Below are 22,553 nucleotides of genomic sequence, written 5' to 3'. Positions count from 1 at the left end.
ACCTGGAGTGAAGTACGCTGAACTGAGCATGCTCAGTGTAAGAGTTTGATAAAGGCTCTCTGTGCAACTTTTGTTTTGGAAATTGAGCTTGTAATGTTGAATAAATAAGTAAATAAATAAATAAATAAATAAATACTAAATTAATAAATAAAAAATACATATATACATAAAAAATTAATAATAAATAGATGAATAAATAAATTATTAATAATAAAAAATACATATGTACATCAAAAATAAATAAATTAATTAATAATAAAAGATACATATATACATCAAAAATAAATAAATAAATTAATTAATTAATAATAAAAAATACTAATGTACATCAAAAATAAATAATCAAATGAACAAATTAATTAATAATAAAAATACATATATACATCAAAATAAATAAGTACATAAATAAATAAATACATAAATACATAAAAATAATTAATAAATAAAAAACACATATATACAAGAAAAGTGAGTACATAAATAAATAATAAAAAATACATATATATGACAAAAATAAATAAATAAATACATATAAAATACATATATAAATAAATAAATATATAAATAAATGTTGCAATTTACAAATAACAGACCACGATAGACCACATTGCACTGAGAGACAGTGGGACATGTCCGCTAAGCTATAAGAACTCTCATTACACACAAACCAACAAAAAATCAAGCAGACTTAGAACTGAGCCTTGTGGAACACCTTACAGAATTTAAAATTTGAGGACAGTGTTTCCGCTAGAAAAACGATAAATATCAAGCAAATAGAAGCTAAAGTAAAGAAGATAAGCCTTATTATAGATGCCACTGGTACGGGTAAAGATCCATGAGGCAGGAATTACAAACAGCAGGACAACTAAGCTGAATTACTACCATATGAGCTCCTATGGGAAATTCTTCAGGAAGTAGATTAAAAAATGTTTAGTGTATACGCTAATGCTTATGAAGGTTCTGTTTCAACAAACATACCTGTCAAGATAAGAACACAGTGTATACCTTTCCTTTAAAGCACTTAGCACCAATGCTAACATGATGGTGACTTTGTATTATTATTGTTTTTTCTCTGATGTTCATCCTGACAGATGCCCGGATCACTGGATACCATTTACTTCCTGTAAAATACTGCACCCCCTCCTGCCCCCCAGCTGGCGTATAATCCAAAATAGGCCCAGTTCGGATATGCAGGGAACAAGGTGACGATAATTGGCTGTAAAGTAATGGTTTGAAGTTTGAGGTCGCACGCTACCCTTCTGTTCCTCATTTCTCAGTAATTCGGCATTGTTGTGCTCATGGGAGGAGGCCTGGCTTCCCCCAAAAGCTTCCAGCAAGATTGCTTCCTCTCTTCATCCGTATCTGAAACTCAGACCAATAAGACACAACATGTGTAGAGTCCCAAATGACCGGGCTGGGGAAGCAAGGGGGGGGGGGGGGGGGGGGGGGGGGGGGTTATAATAGGGGTGTTAAGATGAACCCGTTTTGAATTGGTTGACCTGTCTCAATACTTACGATGAAGTTGATTTTAACTAGTGTGTACGGGGTGAATTTCAAATATTAATACAGGTGTCTCTGATGTGATGGAATACATCTACCACGAAAAGTAATAAAACAAAGAGGTTGTAGCACTGAACCCTGAGGAATCCCATATTTCACAATGTAATTTTTTTGAAGTCTAAAATAAAAAATTATTAATATTTAGATGAGCAAATTTAGTTAGACTGATGTGTATGTCAATATTTTAGGTTTGCTAACATTATATGGCCAAAAGTATATGGACACCCTTCTCAATTAGGATTTTCAGGTGTCTCAATAACCCCCATTTCTACCAGATGGGGGGTGGGTGCTGGAGCCTTTCAATGAGGGCAAGGCACACAGTAACACCCAGTCCATCGCAGGGCAGACACACATACACACCCATTTACCTATAGGGCAATTTAGTATCTCCAATTCACCTCACTTGCATGTTTTTGGACTGTGGGAGGAAACCGGAGCTCCCGAAGGAAACCCACACAGACACGGGGAGAACATGCAAACTCCACACAGAAAGGACCCGGACCAGCCAGCCTGGGGATTGTAACGTAAAGCCTCCACATGGGGGTGTACGTGAGCAAGTTCATTTCGTATTTATTATGACCGATTTTTTTGGGCTGTGTTTGAAAACCCCTGCTTTAGAGGAGCCAGTTTACAGACTGGCATGATTTGGGAGGTGGGAGAAAACCCCACAGATTTACACACCCTAAAAACATCAGTGTGATGAAATAATACATTCTCAAACTTCAGAACCAACAAAAATCCACAAACATCTGAAACTCTCGCTTCCGTTCTCCTCCAGCAGGCCTGGCGTGTCGGCCACGATGCCGAGAAACATTTGTCATTACTTATCAGGAGCTTGATATATTGGTTAGCCTGCAGAGAAACAGCTGGTTCACTCGGATCTCCGGGTGCAGGGGCCGGCATTCTTGGCAGCCAGCTGCAGAAAATCAGTCCAGGGCTGAGAGGAGACGCCGCCCGTCTGCCCGACAGGTGCCGCGCTTCATTATCAACCTCTTGATATTTCATTTCTGTAACGAGGACCCGATATTACACCTGTAAACACGTCAAAAAACGGTGCACAAATGCACGCACGGACAAGACGGCGGGGTCGATAATATCTCCCGGATGCGCTCGGATATTCTATTAAACATTTACAGATGCAGGGCACACTCATCCGTTTCTCCTCTCTGTCATCGCCATACATTAGTTCCTCTATTACCGCGTTAGTTACTCTCTCGTGGCCCGGTATTGACAGCCCCCTGCGGTGAAATTTATGTCACATATTTAATATGGACATCGGAATGATTATCAAATCCATAGATGCCAAGAAAGGCCAATCAGCTCTAAATAATGGATGAGAGGAAGATGTGACTCAATTTGCGAGCGGCGCGGGCCGAGAGGAGAAAAGCCGGGGTCGATGCTTCCCTCTCTCTCGTCTTCTGGAATGTCATTATTCTGGTCGATTTTTTTCCTCCTTCTCCCCTCGCTTGACATCGTTGGGTGTAATCATCCTTCAATAAAAAGCTGCTCGTAATAAAAGGAACAAGCGGGGTCAATAGGAGGAATATGGAGAAGGAAGGCCGCTCGCGCCGGACAGCGTATAAATGGGCTTCTTCGTCGGAGCGGAGAGGCCCGCGGCGGTTTGATGCGTACGCGGAGAAGAAAGGGCGGCTGCATTAACGAATCAATGCTCTAATGAAGCAACCACTGCGGCAATGCGACCACAATTCAAGGCCTGATGAGATACAGAGGTGAGAGGAAGTCAGCGTCACTTTCCGACTTCCTTCTTATCGCTTATTCGCACCTTGAATCATTTCTTATTGTTAATCAAAACATGATAATAAAATTTAAAGACGCTTGGGTGGCGCCCCTAAATTTACACTGACGTTTTTGGCATTTGGGAGACGCATTTATCCAAAGCGACTTACAGTACTGTGACAGTATAGTGTCTAAGCAATTGAGGGTTAGGGGCCTTGCGTAGGGCCCAAAAGTGGCAACCTGGCAGAGGTGGAGCTTAAACCAGCGACCTTTCGATTACTAATCCAGTAACTTAACCACTAGGCAACAACTGCAAGTGAGGGTTGAGGGGATTGCTTAAGACCTAACAGTGGCAACCTGGCAGAGGTGGGGCTTGAACCAGAGACCTTTCGATTACTAGTCCAGTACTGGAGATCTAAGGAACCAGGGTTGGAATCTCAGACGGTCAAGTGCCTGCATGGACGTAATTGACCAAGATCCGTGTTTGAGGGGGTGGGTTGGTCAAAACAGACAAATTAATGGGAGGCGCACCTCTTAATGCGCTCTCAATGCCAGTCCCAAACCCACGGACACAAATATGAGGGTTGAGTCAGAATCTAAAAACAATTCTGGGCTGCAGGCAAGCCAGTCTAGCACATGTACAGCGGTCCTATCAGCTGGACGGGTGCCTGCATGGACGTAACTGGCTAAGACCTGTGTTTGGGGGGAGAGGGGGTTGAGTTGGGTTGCCCAAAACAGCAAAGCTATTGGGATGTGCACCTCTCAGTGCGCTCTCAATGCCAGTTCCAAGCCCACGGACACAAATATGAGGGTTGAGTCAGAATCTAAAAACAACTGCTGTAGTAGTGAAAGTGACTTTTTCCATCTGTCTCCTGTAAACAGATCTGTGCTGCAGGCAAGCCAGTCTAGCACATGTACAGCGATCCTATCAGCCGGTCAGGTGCCTGCATGGACGCAATGAATGAGTTGGGTTGGCCAAAACAGCCAAGCCATTGGTATGCGCACCTCTTAGTGCGCTCTGAAATATGACGGTTGCGTCAGAATGGGCATTGGTTATAAAAGCTGTGCCAAGTCTGGTGGCAGCGCTGAATACAGGAGCAGCTAAAAGGAAAACACAGGACCAAGTACCGAAAAACTACCCATATCACCATTCTTAAAAGGTAATTCCAGATAGGCGCACCAAATAAAATGCTTGGTGGGTGTATATGCTAGTGAAAAGTACTCAGAACCACAAATCATCCCCAGACAGGTGAGCCGTACGATATTCAACAATGTCCTTTAGGACTAATGATCAGTGAAGTTGAAGAGAAGTCAGTGGTCACTCATGAGGAGTTGCAGGATGACTCGACAAAAGCAAGAACAACAGTTACAATGTTTTTCCTTTTCTTTGTTTTTTCCGTCTCCGGCCAGTAGGGGTCACCACAGCAGCTCAAAAGAAAACGATGGTCATAATTGAACCTTTTCTATCAAAATAAATCTACTGCCATCTAAAAAACAGAGTGACAGTGTTAGTGCGGTCTTGCTTTAAAACCAACTTGAACCCAATTAAACCACAAGGGTTTATTAAAGATCGGAGCAGGAACGCGAGATGTTTTAGGTTTCATTGGGTTAACAGGTCACACAGCCTCTTAGAACACACAGCCCCCCCCCCCCGGTTCCACGCAGAGATGTTGATTATCCGCCGGTCGACATCGTTTGTTTGTCAAAAATGCTAATTGCTTTTTTTAGTGTTTGAGAAAAGATTAAAAGTTAATAGGAGAAACTAAATAAGCAGAATGAAATTGCACCAAGGCGATGTGAGATGTTAATTAATTTGTGGCCACCTCTGAGCTAATTAGCAGATCTTAAGGAAAAAAGGGAAGTTAATGGCCTGATGGAACTGACACACTGGGAACGCAGACTATCGGATTTATGAATGTGTAAACAAATGATCAGAAAGTTGCTCTTCTGTTTTCCACGTAAAACTGACTTTTTTTTTACTCATTTATACTGGAAAGTGAATTTATTCTGGTCTTTACGGTACTTTTACTATTAATGTTTTAATGCAGTGGCTAAAAATTTATCATTTATTTAAATTTCACTTGTTTTATTATTTATTTGGTTTTATTTTCTTATTTATTGCTTATTGTTTTGTTGTTCCCGCTGCTTTCCGGTCATCCTGCAACTCTTTCTGAAGGACTGCTGGATTCTATCCCACCCTCCTCATCATTTTAACACCTCTTTACCTTAGTCACGGAATTACTGGGCGCAATGCTTTAACACCTTAACACACCACCCTCCCCCACCCTGCTTGATGGGCCGATAGCACATTGTACAGTTTATTACCCGTTGTTTTATTGTTCCTGCTGCTTTCCAGTCATCCTGCAACCGTCAGATTCTTTCCCACGCTTTCCCACGCCTCTCTATCTTAGTCAGGGTCCGACGTCAGCAGGATCACTGGGTGCAATGCTTCAACACCTTAACACACCACCCTCCCTCACCCCAGGCACAGCCATACATGTCTGTATGTAGACGCCCGATGGACTGATAGCACATTGTACAGTGTGTTTCTTATTGTTTTGTTGCTCCTGCTGCTTTCCGGTCATCCTGCAACTCTTCAACCCTGCAATTCTGAAGGACCCACCTCAGGCACAGCTAATCATGTCTGTTTGTAGATGCTTGATGGGCCGATAGCACATTGTACAGATTATTGCTTATTGCTTTTTGTTGTTCCTGCTGCTTTCGGGTCATCCTGCAACTCTTTCTGAAGGACCGACCCCAGGCACAGCTAATCATGTCTGTATGTAAACGTCTGATAGGCTGATAGCACATTGTACAGTTTATTGCTTATTGTTTTGTTGTTCCTGCTGCTTTCCGGTCATCCTGCAACTCTTCTATTTCAGCTTCAACGTCCTTATATGGGCTCCTGGTGCTGCAGTGAGTGGCAGTCGTCTGTCTGACTGTGTACCTGCACCGACACGACAAACTTCTCCGGAGCACTTCAGTTTTTTTCGGTCATTCAGGATGGTCATTTGAATGCCGTTCCAGCCGGTAATGAATTGCGCAGGGTTTGCCGGGCAGCACCAGGCAGCATCGGGCAGCACTGGCAAGGCTCATCAGGTAATTGCGGCTTTCATAAAAGCGATTTATCAGCGTGAGCGGAGCATGAAGACAACCTGGAGTCGGCGCTTGACCTGTTAAGACATCAGCAGACGACACCGGAGAATTTTACAAGCCGAGTCTCGAGGAGCCGCTAATGACGGATGGGACGCGAGCCTCTCGCGGCTGGATTAGCGTCATATTATATAAATCAGCCGCGCAAATGGACGTCCCGCGTCAGTCCGTTCCTCCGTTCTCGCCCATCATCTCGTACGCCGCCAACGGAGCGACTCACGGGCTCATTATGATCGGTGTCATTTCGGCCGGCATTGATTCGGTTAAAGCGTCAAGGCCCTCGCTGAGAGAAATCTTTTTAATCGGTGGATGCGGGCGCATCGATCGACGTTACACAACACGCGCGCCGCGGGGCCCTCCTGCTGGGAGAGTGTGCCCAACCTCCATCCCTCCCTGTTTGCCTCCATGGAAAGTTCCTCGATATCAAACCCGGCTGATGCGCTACGTGCTGAAAACAAGGGTCGGCGCAATTTAGCGCTTACTACTGTAGATCTGACCGTAAATACACACTCCTGTTTTTATTTTTCCTCTGACATCAAAGTGTCTGAAAACCTGGTGATCTTTCTATATGGACGCATTTTACATCATCATACATGCGCTCCCGAGAAGTAGGCATGTCTAAATACTTAGATGCCTTAAAATGCTGCCTACTGAGGTGCCTTAATTCTGAGTGATAATCTGACTGATTAACGAGGCAGCGTCTGATGCTTCCTCAGCGCTGAAGGCACCTCAGTAGGCAGCATTTTAAGGGATATAAGAATTTAGACATGCCTTCTTCTCAGGAGTGTAGGATGACGTAAAATGTGTCTATGTAGAGAGATCACTTGGTTTTCAGACCCATGATCCATAGGTCGGGAATCTCCTGGCTTTTGAAAGCGGGCGTGGCTACCCTCTTGCATATGTTTTTAAATTACCTTATGTATTTATTGTAAGGGATCCCCACAGAACCCTTACTAACCAGCACTGCAGTAACACCAGTGTGATAATGACATGCTAATATGTGTTGTATATTTGTGTGTATTAGGTGCAGCAGTGTTGTTGGGATTTTCAAACACCTCCATGGAAATGCTGGGAGGAGAACAGTGCTCATGTTTTTAGGTTGTAGCCTGGCAATTAAGATACTGAACTAGTAATCAGAAGGTAGCTGGTTCAAGCCCCACCACTGCCAGGTTGTTTCTGTTGGGCCCTTGAGCAAGGCCCTTAACCCTCAATTGCTCAGACAGTATACTGTCACAGTACTGTAAGTCTGAGGTCTGACCTCAACTCTGCTGAACATCTATTATTTGTCATTTCTTTATTTCCATCAAGTCTTTATCCTGGTCGGGATTGCGGAGGGTCCTGATCCACTGGAAAACACTGAACGCAAGGCGGGAACACACTAACCAAGGTGCCAATCCATCCATTGCAGGGTTTCAGCTATCCTCCAATCCCCCTATCCTTCAGATATGGTCAATTGTGTCTGTGTAGATGCCCGGCTGGCTGATAGCACCGCTGATATTTGGACGGAATAGGCACAAATGTCCACAGACACACTTCCCAAAGCTTGTTCTAGCTGCAAAGGAAAGAGGGACGGACTCCATGCTAACACCCATGGTTTTGTAATAGGATTGTCCAAGCTCATGGTCAGATGTCCACTTCACAGCTGTGTTCTGTCCATCCTACGTCCATTTTTTCTTCTTCTCTTCTCCACCGCCCTGCAGTGGTGGCGTTCGCGAGGCGGCAGAGCGCCACATTCTGATGGAGTCACTGGTGGGCTGAAAATTTCATCTTCTGTCAGGCTTGTCAGCAAGATCACAAGAACCCGATGACAACAAATCTATAGCGGCGAATGAAAAGGGACGCGGAGCGACAGACGGGGAGCGAGAGACGGGGGTTCAGAGTGAAGCGTTAGTAACCAGGACTCTGTCACTCATCCAGAAGATCATTTCATCGGGATTTCAGCTCCTCGTGGCTGGAAGATCATAGTGCTGTTCCACAAAAGCATGACGTTAAAGTATCATGACTTACAAACCACTTAATGCACCTTTAATTCATAACCTTGATCTGTTTTTCATTTCCCCTCAGAACCATGTGGCCCCGTTTCCCATCCTGACCCCCACCAGAGCCGAACTTCCACCCTCTAAGCTTTCCTGCGCTGTAATTCTTCAGAGCGAACACAACGCCTTGCTCTGTCATGCTAGGATGTCTCAGTGAGGTTAAGAAAACAACAATCTTGATGACTGATCGCCCTCCGCACCCTTCACACCCTTGCACCCTCGCACACTCGCCCCAAAGTTTAGAAACGTGATCCACCTTGGATCAGGGGTATGAATCTCTTCCTCTCAGGAGGCCCCACATGTTATGATAACAATAAAATAACCAGTTCCTAGCTGCATTATAAAAGTAGTTTAATAATAATAATAATAATAATAATAATAATAATAATAATAATAATAAAATAACCAGTGCCTAGCTGTATTATAAAATTATAATAATAACAATAAATAACAATAATAATAATAAAATAATAATAATAAAAAAAAAAAATGAAAAAAATAATAATAGTAATAATAATAATAATAATAATAATAATAATAATAATAATAACAATAACAATAACAATAATAATAATAATAATAATAAAACAATAATAGTAATAATAATAATAATATTAATAATAATAAAAAATAATAAAAAATAACCAGTGCCTAGCGGTATTATAAAACTAGTTAAAATAAATGAATAAATAAATAAATAAATAAATAAGTGAATAAAGAAGCCCAGTGCCTAGCTGTATTAAAAATTAGTGTAAAATAATAATAATAATAATAATAATAATAATAATAATAATATAACAAGTGCCTAGCTGTTTTAAAAAATTAGTTAAAAAATAATAAAATAAACAGTGTCTAGTTATATTATAAAACTAGTTAAAATAAATACATTAAATAATGAAATAAATAAATAAATGAATGAATGAATGAATGAATGAATGAAGCCCAGTGCCTAACTGTATGAAACAGCACATGAGTATTCCTCTCTCTACAGGGAGAAGAAGGAGGCGGGAGGAGAAGAGTTTATCTCTAACCCCAACCTGAACTCCACGTGACCCTCCCGGCATACCTGCAGTCGACTGCATTAGCCGAGGGTAAACGTGGGCAGAGCGAGGAGGGCGGGTGGGATTGTGAACGGGGTGCAGAGGCTTTCCGAGCGATCCAATACAGCTGTTCAACATGGAAACACAGAGGTTAACCTAATCAGGTTCAATCTGCCTGGGACGACCTGGACTGCTGGGTTTAACAAGCCCAAATTTTACATACGAGATACGATACATGTACAAACACCTGATTATCAGTCTGTGCGTCTGTGGGAATTTGTGTCCTTATGCTTTTATTTAGCCGTTTGTGGATAAAACCACCTTGCTTAATGTCCAAATTACAATTTAAGAAGGTGTATCACTCAGAATTAAGGCGCCTCAGTAGGCAGCATGTTAAGGTATCTAAGAATTTAGACATACCTTCTTCTCAGGAGCACAAATAGGATGATGTAAAATGCATCTATAGAGAGAGATCACTGGGTGTTCAAACAGAACCTGGCATTATTGAACTTGTACATCTGCAACCGCATGTGAGGGGTGAGAGGAGACACATCCAGATTTAGCGATTGAGGATTGAAGACGAGGGCCAGTGCCCCCCTGTGTGTGTGTCTGTGTGTGTGACTGTGTGTGTGTGTGTGTGTCCTGGTGCCGCTGTGGCCTCGCGGTGGGGGGCTGATGGGGCTTTCAGGCCGGCGCGGTGGAAAACACAGCTGCTAACAAACCACTCCACTTCACAGAGGAAGGACACAGATGCCATAAATGACTCGACATGATGGGCGAAGGGAGCTCCATTCCAAACTAAATCACCCATTCAGGAGCAAGTTAACAGGAGGGCAAAATAGAGTGGCGAGACCTTGGCGGGGCTCAGAAACACCCCGTCTGAGGAGATCGAATCTCCACGAAGGACGAGGAGAAGCTGGTTGGGGTCCAGGCTACTTTCTTTTACTGACCACCGCGATTATTGCTCGTGTCTGAACTTACAACTAGTAATAGAAGAAAACAGGGCAGGGTTCAAATCTCACTTCTGGCTACAAAAAAAAAAAAAAAACATGCAGAAGGTGGATTGGCTGCTCAGAAGTTCTGCTAGACAATCAGTATCAGTGCTAATATTACACATGGGTAATAATGAAAATGACCACACCTACCATAATGATGACCACACCTACCATACAAATGACCACACCTACCATAAAGATGACCACACTCACCCTACAGATGACCACACCTACCAGAAAGATGACCACACCTACCATGACTCAGGAGCTATACTGGTATGAGTGACCACACCTACCATAAAAATTACCACACCTACCATAAAGATGACCACACCTACCATACAGATGACCACACCTACCATACAGAGAACCACACCTACCACACAGATAACCACACCTACCACACAAATGACCACACCTACCATACAAATGACCACACCTACTATAAAGATGACCACACCTACCATAAAGATACAGATGACCACATCTACCATACAGATAACAACACAGATGACCACACCTACCACACAGATGACCACACCTACCATCCAAATGACCACACCTACCATCCAGATGACCACACCTACTATAAAGATGACCACACCTACGATGCAGACGACCACACCTTCTATAAAGATGACCACACCTACCATAAAGATGACCACACTTACTCCAGATGTTAATGACATGGTACTTTGTTCTTTTGGGCATTTTGGGAGCCACACCTACCATCCAGATGACCACACATACTATACAGATGACCACACCTACCATACAGATGACCACACCCACATAATTCTAAACTTCAATGCTTGGACAAGAACTGCGCTTTAACCAAAAGTATAAAGCCAACAGCGTCCTGTAGGAAATAAAATTAAGTAAAACTAAAGTGTGATGACCTCCCATGACCTTGGACACAGAATATTAGGCCAACCCAGTTGGAGTGACCGCACAGTATCTTCCACTGAGCCCACAAAAAAAAAAAAGAGCTCAAGAGCTTCACGTTCGTCCTATTAATTCCAACCAAGAATTAAATGATCGCGCTATTACGGCTCTAATTTAATAAACGAGGCATAAACGGGCACTCAGTATGCCTAATTAAACCAGAGCCGTGAGGGGAATTCTCCTCGCCCTTCTGACAAAGCTGGCTTTGAACCAGTGCGATCCCAGTTAGAGCCGATTCACTGTGTCGGAGGGACCGGTGTATTTCGGAGCTCCACCTTCGGCGGGCGTTGGGAGCGAGTGGCCGGAGCTTCTCATTAGATGTTAATTGGAGACGTATTACAGCGAGTGCAGTGGTATTATTAAGCAGAGAAAGTGGAAGAGCGGGGAAGGGCTCAGGGTTAGAATGAGTGTTCCTATTTTTGTCTGTAATGAGCCTACACAGAGCAGGGTCAGAAGAAACGGTACTGTTAGGGCGGCGATTGAAAACTTTAAACAGCTGAAATAAATCTGTCTGATAGAGAATTCATCTCATGAACAGTGAGGAGGACGGTTAGAGTGGCAAAAATGTTTTTTTTTGGGGGGTCAGTATGTTCCAATATCTAAAAAAATATTTGGGATGCCAAAAGAAAACATGTTCTTATATCTAACCACAAACATACACTATGTGGCCAAAAGTATTTGGACACCTGACCACGTGCGTGTCAGACATCACATTTCAAAATACAGTGACGTCTATGTGATCTTTTCAGCTATAACAACAGCCACTCTTCTGAGGAGGCTTCTCTGTGGGAATTTGTGTCCCATTTAGTTTTCTATAGACGTCCTATAGCCTTATTAGGTTAAAAGACATCATGAACTCCATGAAGTACCAGGGGATTTTATACAAAATATTATTAATAATAATAATGATAATAATAATAACAATAATAATAATAATAATACTAATTATTAATATTATTATTACCATTATATTATATAATTATTAAAATGTTTAATTAAAACAATAATAATAATAATAATAATAATAATAATAATAATAATAAATAATAATTAATATTTTTATATTGTTCTTAATATTTTAAATATTAACAACTATGTTAACAATAATTATAATATATTTATAATATTTAATAAGTGTAATAATAATTATATTATTTACTAATATATTAATAATTATTATTTTTGTCTTATTATTATAGTATTAATAATAATAACAATAATAACAATAATTATAATAATAAAAATACATTATTTTATATTATTAATAATAATTTAAATATGAATAACTATGTTAATAATAATTATAATAACTTATATAATAAATTATTTTCTTCTTATTATAGTATTAATAAATAATATGTTATTAATATTTCATACAAAATCTCCTGGTACTCCATTAATAATTAAAATAAATTTTTTAAATTAAAACAACAACAACAACAACAAAACAATAATAATAATAATAATAATAATAATAATAATAATAATAAATGATTTTATATTGTTATTAATATTTTAAATATTAATAACTATATTAATAATAATTATAATAACAGTTATTTTCTTCTTGTTATTATAGTATTAATAAAATAGTTATTATTATTACTATTATAAATAATAATAATAATAATAATAATAATAACTGTTATTATTAATAATATTATAACTGTTACTATATTAGTTACTATTATTAGTAATAATAGTAACCTTAGTATAAGAAATGTGCCCTGTCCTTGAGCCCACTGTTTCTAGGTGGCACCAAACCCAAACTGACCATGAAAAAAAATCGAGATTAAAACTGAATAAATGTGCACATTTTGCATCGCGGTTCCACATATGTTCAAGTTATTAATTAATAATGTTAATTTATTATATAATCCATTCTTCTTTAGTAGTTTATTATTCTGGTCATTGTTGTGGTCCATTTACTTTTAGTTTCAGACTGGACAGTCCACGTATCCATCTAGAGGCATGAAAAGGTAGTAACACACACACACACACACACACACACACACACACACACACACACACACACACACACACACACACGCTGGTGTTGGCTGAAGAAACTTTTTTAAAGTCTTTTCAGCATTTGTTCTGCACACTTACCTACGGCCACTCGGTGGGGCCCCGGTGACTGGGGTCCCATTTTGGGCGCAGCGTGGGGGCCGCCGAGCTCCTCAGCTGTAAAATGAAGGCACCGGAGCACAGTGTGAGAACGTATTAGACTCGCTGAGATAAAGGAAGGCCGCAGCCAGCCGTGCACGCCTTCAATGGGAAAATAACGGCCAGACAAATTGTTTTTGGTACATTAAGTACCTGTTACTCTATTTCACAGATGGAAAACAATAACGTCAGGGGCCCCGGCACGAGGCTTTATAGAAATACCCACTCAGTCTCCCGCTTGCTTTATATGCAAAGCGATTTCCCCAGGACTTCTTTTAGGGGGAAAAAGACAAGTCGACAAAAGCCGATTGACAAAAATGGCATATGATGATAAATGACAAAATCGCTGGCGACCAGTGGACGGGCTACTGGGGGAAATCATACAGAATATCCATGTTAATAAAAATAAAATAAAAGCAGCGGAACGCGCTCGTGCCGCAAACGCGGGGATTTTTCAATTAATAAGCAGTGGAGCCACGCAAATTAAATGAGCGCGTCAGATCCAGGATGATTTATCCGTTCGGACTGATCTAACGGCTCCGCGGAGCAGCTATGACACCCTGACAGGGCGACAATGGATATGAAAAATGAGCCAATACTGCCGGGCTGAAGCGGAGAGTTTCAAAGCCAAACGCGCCACCACACGCGGAGTCGGCGTCCGAAAAGAGCGCGGGGTATAATGAAGCGCCGCGGATATAAAACCCCCTCTAGACTGGCACAGACCGCTGGCTTTTATACGGAGTGATGAGGACAAATTGGTCAAAGCGTTTCTCAGATTCAGTGCTGTTGGCGAGCCGACGTTCATAGCCAACGTTCATACCCGGCGTTGTTGTTTTGTTTCTCTAAAACAACTTGCTTTGGGGTCAAAAGCCAGTCGGGCCCTTTGGGGTCTTTGATGTTAGAGAGGAAGAGTGAAGAATATATTTGGACTTCATTCGTATCTAGTTTGGCTTCCGATGGGAGAGACATTCCAAACTGACCAAAGGAAAAAGTGTGGACTGTAGTATACAGTCCAAGCAAATAAGGGTTAAGGGCCTTGCTCAAGGGCCCAACAGCAGCAACCTGGCAGTGGTGGGGCTTAAATCAGCAACCTTCTGATTACTAGTCCAGTACCTTAACCACTAGGCTACAACTACCTGTTTATGCATAGCCAAATCGCTACTACTGGGTACCCTGACGGCATCCAAGGTGGGTGTACATTCGCCCGACACACACTCCCTCCGACGTATGCGCAGTCCACCAATCCCTTCTCTTATTCACCCATATTCCAGCTTCAAGGGAGGAGGGCCACGCCCCACATTCAACCAAGGTCCTTACAACATTCATAAGTCCAATCTTAGTCCAGATATTCGCACCGTTCAGACTGGAGGCCAAGTTTATCTGCTGCAGGAATTAGAGGGCGCCCAGCCGACAGGTAGCAGAGCCGAGATTTGAACCCGGGAGTTCAGAATCTCGGCGCTGGTGTGCTCTGGATTTTCCCGTTGCGCCAGCTGGGTGCTCAAGCTCATAATTTTAACCTATTACAAATTTTATGGCCATGTTGGTGTGCATGCGAAATGATGCTGTGAAGGCGTTCAATAGAAGGCAGGTGTGGACTGCAGACAGGGCAGTCTAGCACCCACACTCTTTATTAATTAAGCAGTCAAGCTCTCTTATGTCTCTAAAAAGACCCTAAGAGGGCATCATGTGTTGCTCCAAAATGTCTAGACATGTAACTGTTCCCTTAGTCTAGGGTTTCCATGCTTAGTTTAACATGAGCTGCATAATCACATAATCAAATGTGGGTGCTAGACTGGCCTGTCTGCAGTCCAGACCTGCCACCTATTGAACGGCTGCACATTAAGGCAGTTGTAGCCTAGCAGTTAAGGTCCTGGACTAGTAATCAGAAGGTCACTGGTTCAAATCCCATCACACTGCCAGGTGAGCACGGCCCTTAACTCTCAGTTGCTCAGACTGTATACTGTCCCAGTACTGTAAGCTGCTTTGGATAAAAGCATCCACTAAATGCCAAAAATGTAAATGCAAATGTTGATAAACTTGTGTGTGAACACCCCCTTGTGGAGGCTTTATGATATGTGTCGTTTAGATGGAGTAAGACGCATTGTTTGTGTCGCCTGGATCTAGAGCAGACTAGTATTGTGGACCCTAATTTGTCCAAAGTCACGCTGGAATAGGAAAGGACCTTGCCTAAACTGTTTACAAGCACATTATTTATTTCTTATTATTGATTTTATGCAGGGGGGGGGCACAGTGGCTCTGTGGGTAGCACTGTCACCTCACAGCAAGAAGGTCCTGGGTTCGATCCCCAGGCGGGGCGATCCGGGTCCTTTCTGTGCGGAGTTTGCATGTTCTCCCCGTGTCTGCGTGGGTTTCCTCCAGGAGCTCCGGTTTCCTCCCACAGTCCAAAAACATGCAGTCAGGTTAATTGGAGACACTGAATTGCCCTATAGGTGAATGGGTGTGTACGTGTGTCTGCCCTGCGATGGACTGGCGCCCCTCCAGGGTGTTACTATGTGCCTTGCGCCCATTGAGAAGCTTGGATAGGCTCCAGCACGCCCCCGCAACCCTAATTGGATAAGTGGTTAAGAAAGTGAGTGAGTGAGTGATTTTATGCAGCTCTTAGCATCGGGCGCTGCTAAAACACTTAAGCTGGATAATTAGCAGGGATGTCCACATACTTTTGGTTTATACTGCGCATCCATCATGAACTCGGGACAGGCCCAGAGACACAGAGACACAGACGGTCACTCTATTAAGTGTTTTTTTTTTCTTTCCTTTTTTATTTTCTAGCTCCGATGAAAAAGATTGCGGTACTTTCTCCGCGCTCAGCAGATTTAGAGGAACCAATTACCAGTTCAGCGATGTGAGCTGCTTTTTTTTTTTTTAGCCCAGAGCCCTGCGATGATGATGATGTCCGAAAGGGTTAAATTTCATCACTGTTTTATCCCCTCCATTCCCCTCGCTATGGTTTTTACTTCAGCAAGCAGCTCATGATTTTGATGGAGGGGAAACAGAAAAGAGGAAAGAAAAACAATAAAGAATATGAAAGGCCCATCTTCACAGAACATTAGACATTGGCAAACATCCTACAGCGATGATCGGATACATCAAAACCGACAAGTTAAAGTTGATCGCTGAGTGCCTGTTGATTAAGCCATATTTCAGTCGGACGGCTGGGCTCATCTCCGGCCTCGGATGGACATCGCTGCTGCTGCTGCTGCAGACGGCTGGTGTGGACTACAAACACATCGTCATCGTTTAACTGAAGTACTTACAAACAGAGAAGCAAGAATTCAACCACTTTTATTTACACACACATTACCTTTAACCTCGTCCTTATAAATATGAACAACAAAAGTATGTAGTTAGAAGCATAAACAAAAATATATCCATGGTAATGAAAGATGCATACACTCAATGAGCCGGTCGGGCCTCTACATACAGACATATTTGTCTATGCGATGGATTGACATCCTGTCTGGGGTTGTGTAACCGCAACCTTGACCAGGATAAACTGGTGGTAAAACATATAAATGAAGCAAAAAAAACAAAAGAAATACCCTTACCAAGTACTTTACTATGTACACATATCTGCTACATACAAATTACAAATTAAATTTATTAATTTATTAATATTTATTAATGGGTTTACAGTTACTGAGTGTGTGTGTGTATGTGTGCATGTGTGTGTGTGTGTGTGTGTGTGTGTGTGTGTGTGTGTGTTTGTGTGTGAATATATTCAAAGTAATGAAAGATGCATACAGTCACTGAGCTGGTCGGGCTTCTACATACAGACATATTTGTCTATGTGATGAATTGACATCCTGTCCAGGGTGTGTTATTGCATTGCACCTATTGATTCCAGTAAAATTAAACCCACTGCAACCCTGACCAGGATAAACTGGTGATAAAACATAACAATGAAGTGAAATGAAATAAAACACCCTCATGAAGTACTTTTTATTGCCTGCAACACGTTCCCACATCAGTTTTTCTGCCAGTTATGCTGTGCAAGTGCTTAGGTGAGCGATGGCAGGTCTGGACTGCAGACAGGACAGTCTAGCACCCACACTCTCTGATTATGCAGTCAAGTAAAATGAAGTTCATTAAAAATGCATACACTCATGGTGCTATGCCTGTGCCATGGATCAGCGTCCTGAATTGGTGTGTTACTGCATTGCACCCATTGATTCCAGTGACCACTCCACCTGGGAATTGAACCCAGGACCTTCTTGCTGTGAGGTGACAGTGCACCCCTCGCCCTTTTTTCCTATGGCTGTGGAGCTTTGTGAGAATTTGGCCCTATTTTTAATTACTGTAGTGCATGTGTATAGTGTGAACCACACCATACGTAGCTAGATGTGCTGTACATGTGTGAGTGTGTGTGAGTGTTTGTGTGTGTGTGAGTGTGTGTGTGTGTGTGTTCTCTTCAGCACTTATCCCGCATTAGCTGTCAGATCATCATCACCCAAACCGCTCGTGACACAGGCTAAAAGGGAGATGGATCATGCGGCTATACAGGCGGAACTCCAGGCATGACCCTGGTGACTCCCCACTCCCATCCACCCCACAATTCCCTGCTCCCCATGCTGGCTGACATCAACCCAATCACCCTGTCACTCTTCCGGGTCACTGGTTTGACAGGAGCGCATCATAACCGACGCTGCTCCTGTGTAGCTCTGCGCTAGCTTTACGTCTGGGGACGAGAGGTCGGGGGGTCGCTGTCCACTGGATGTTTGTAAATGATACAGAGCAAGGAAAAAAGCGCATGACCACTTTATTTGGGAATCCTGTGACTTTCGGTGCAAGTCTCTACCACACGTTTGCTTTCTATATTTTTAGCATTTACTTCAGTAGCTGAAAGTGCTATTCTGTCAAACTGACTTTTATTTGATTGCAGACAGGATGAACCTGAGATAATTCATGTTTTGTCTGGTCACCTTCATTTCATGTATTAATAAACACCCATTCCTCCATTTCAGGCCTGCAACACATTCCAAAAAAGTTGGGACAGTAAAGCATTTACCACTTTGTAACGTTGCCTTGCCTTTTCACTAGGCACAGAGGATACCAAGCAATTTAGTGTTTCAGGTTTTATTATGTCCTGTTCTTCCTGCAAAAGATGTGAGATCTTAACACAAGGTATTTTTTTTATTGTAATTCATTTAATATTTGAAAAAAAGCCCGTAATATAAAAAAAAAAAAAGAATATACAGTGTATCACGAAAGTGAGTACACCCCTCACATTTCTGCAAATATTTCATTATATCTTTTCATGGGACAACACTATAGACATGAAACTTGGATATAACTTAGAGTAGTCAGTGTACAGCTTGTATAGCAGTGTAGATTTACTGTCTTCTGAAAATAACTCAACACACAGCCATTAATGTCTAAATAGCTGGCAACATAAGTGAGTACACCCCACAGTGAACATGTCCAAATTGTGCCCAAATGTGTCGTTGTCCCTCCCTGGTGTCATGTGTCAAGGTCCCAGGTGTAAATGGGGAGCAGGGCTGTTAAATTTGGTGTTTTGGGTACAATTCTCTCATACTGGCCACTGGATATTCAACATGGCACCTCATGGCAAAGAACTCTCTGAGGATGTGAGAAATAGAATTGTTGCTCTCCACAAAGATGGCCTGGGCTATAAGAAGATTGCTAACACCCTGAAACTGAGCTACAGCATGGTGGCCAAGGTCATACAGCGGTTTTCCAGGACAGGTTCCACTCAGAACAGGCTTCGCCAGGGTCGACCAAAGAAGTTGAGTCCACGTGTTCGGCGTCATATCCAGAGGTTGGCTTTAAAAAATAGACACATGAGTGCTGCCAGCATTGCTGCAGAGGTTGAAGACGTGGGAGGTCAGCCTGTCAGTGCTCAGACCATACACCGCACACTGCATCAACTCGGTCTGCATGGTCGTCATCCCAGAAGGAAGCTGACGCACAAGAAAGCCCGCAAACAGTTTGCTGAAGACAAGCAGTCCAAGAACATGGATTACTGGAATGCCCTGTGGTCTGACGAGACCAAGATAAACTTGTTTGGCTCAGATGGTGTCCAGCATGTGTGGCGGCGCCCTGGTGAGAAGTACCAAGACAACTGTATCTTGCCTACAGTCAAGCATGGTGGTGGTAGCATCATGGTCTTGGGCTGCATGAGTGTTGCTGGCACTGGGGAGCTGCAGTTCATTGAGGGAAACATGAATTCCAACATGTACTGTGACATTCTGAAACAGAGCATGATCCCCTTCCTTCGAAAACAGGGCCTCATGGCAGTTTTCCAACAGGATAACGACCCCAAACACAACCTCCAAGATGACAACTGCCTTGCTGAGGAAGCTGAAGGTAAAGGTGATGGACTAAACCCAATTGAGCACCTGTGGCGCATCCTCAAGTGGAAGGTGGAGGAGTTCAAGGTGTCTAACATCCACCAGCTCCGTGATGTCATAATGGAGGAGTGGAAGAGGATTCCAGTAGCAACCTGTGCAGCTCTGGTGAATTCCATGCCCAGGAGGGTTAAGGCAGTGATAATAATGGTGGTCACACAAAATATTGACACTTTAGGCACAATTTGGACATGTTCACTGTGGGGTGTACTCACTTATGTTGGCAGCTATTTAGACATTAATGGCTGTGTGTTGAGTTATTTTCAGAAGACAGTAAATCTACACTGCTATACAAGTTGTACACTGACTACTCTAAGTTCTATCCAAGTTTCATGTCTATAGTGTTGTCCCATGAAAAGATATAATGAAATATTTGCAGAAATGTGAGGGGTGTACTCACTTTCGTGATACACTGTATATATATATATATATATATATATATATATATATATATATATGGACATATGATTTTTTTTTATATAAAAGTAATTAAAAAAAATTAAATATATATATATATATTTTATATTGTAATTCATTTAATATTAAAAAATATATATATGGACACATGATATATAAATATATTCATACATAAGGCGGTATGGTGGCTCGGTGGGTAGCACTGTTGCCTCACAGCAAGAAGGTCCTGGGTTCGATCCCCAGACAGGGCAGCCCAGGTCCTTTCTGTGTGGAGTTTGCATGTTCTCCCCGTGTCTGCGTGGGTTTCCTCCGGGAGCTCCGGTTTCCTCCCACAGTCCAAAGACATGCAGTCAGGTTGAATGGAGACACTGAATTGCCCTATAAGTGAATGGGTGTGTATGTGTGTGTGTGTGGGTGTGTTTGCCCTGCGATGGACTGGCGGCCCGACCAGGGTGTTACTGTGTGCCTTGCGCCCATTTAAAAGCTGGGATAGGCTCCAACACTCCCCCGTGACCCTGATTGGATAAGCGGTTAAGAAAGTGAGTGTTCATACATATATAGGCACATGTTATATATATACGTATATATATAATATGAAATATATTGCCTCAATAAAGGTAGACCTGTTCTTGAATTATGACCATTTCTTCATTATATGTTTTTTTTTATTTATTTATGAAACATTTCCATTCTCTCTCTTTTCTTTTTAGATTAACAATCCTTTTTATTATTTATATACATTTAACCCCCCCCCCCCATTACTTTATTTATGCAATTTATGCAATTTCACCTGGAAAATGTTCAGATCAGGCCAGAATTAAACAGGAATATAACTACAGGAAACAAGGGTCACATCAAATATTTAAAGATTATACCAATATTAAATACCTGTCCCACAAAACTCCATAAACGCTCAACGTTGTTTTATCCCGGCGCTGTTCGTTCGTTCTCCTGGAGGACGTTTGGAATGATGGATGCGAGGAGAAACATGTGTAAAGCGTGAGTTTCCCAGATGTGGCTTTTACAGGGAGATTGAGACCGAGCTGACTGGCAGCTTTACAATCGTCATAAAAAAATCCCTCCACAGAGACGAGCGCTTATATTAGTCAGGCCTCGCTACCCAGTTTGCACTGCTGCGTAGCTCGTAATGTCAGACAGTAGCCACGGATGTTATTGTCTGCTTCACAGAGCTGGGTCGACAGACGAAACTCTGCAGGTCTGGGAAAATCGCTCGCACACTGGGTGTATTTGATCTTAGATATGTGTAAAATATATGGATAGGTGGCACATTGGTGTGGCAGGTAGTGTGGGTGCCGCACAGCACCAGGGGTCCTGGGAACCTGGGTTTGAGCTTCACCTCTGGTCTGTGTCGGCTCGGGGTTGTTAGGATATCTTGGTCTGAAATCTAATCAAGAATAATTGGGGGAGACGCATTTTCACAGAAGACTCAAGGACTCAACCGAACCACAGTAAGAGCAATTGTTATTAGAGATAGAAAAGTCTGAATAGAAGACAAAAAAGAACAAAGCAAGTTCACATCTTAATGGCAGAAAAAAAAACATTCATACATTCATTCATTGTCTGCTTTATTACTGGTTTATCCTGGTCAGGGTCTTGGTGTGTGCACTTTACTAGGAGACAGGAGGGAAACACCCTTCACAGGACCAATTTTGTATCTCCAATTAACCTGACTGCATGTCTTTGTATTGTAGGAGTCAACCGGAGCACCCGGAGGAAACCCACACAGACACAGGGACAACATGCAAACCTGGGAATCGAACCCATGACCTTCTTGCTGTGGGGCGACTCAATAGAGCTGCTGAGGCAAAACCAGTATGAGCAATTTAGCACAGTGAGCAGTCATTTACTGCTGCAAATTGGGAGGGTGATATGGGTGTTGGATGGCTTTGTTCCTTAGATAAATACAATTTACTGTGTTTTTACTCAGAAATCAGAGAGGGGGGCGATTACTTTTTCACCCCACTGCACTTCGCCTGGTGTGTAATAAATTTCACCATGAACAGGATGCTTATCCCGGATATCGAGATTACAGGACGTTTGCAAATATTGACCGTGACGAAGTGCCGAGACACGACGCCTTCACCGCGTGCGTGTACT

This window comes from Trichomycterus rosablanca, chromosome 25, assembly GCF_030014385.1.
Source record: "Trichomycterus rosablanca isolate fTriRos1 chromosome 25, fTriRos1.hap1, whole genome shotgun sequence".
NCBI lineage: Eukaryota > Metazoa > Chordata > Actinopteri > Siluriformes > Trichomycteridae > Trichomycterus > Trichomycterus rosablanca.
This window is presented reverse-complemented; position numbering follows the sequence as displayed.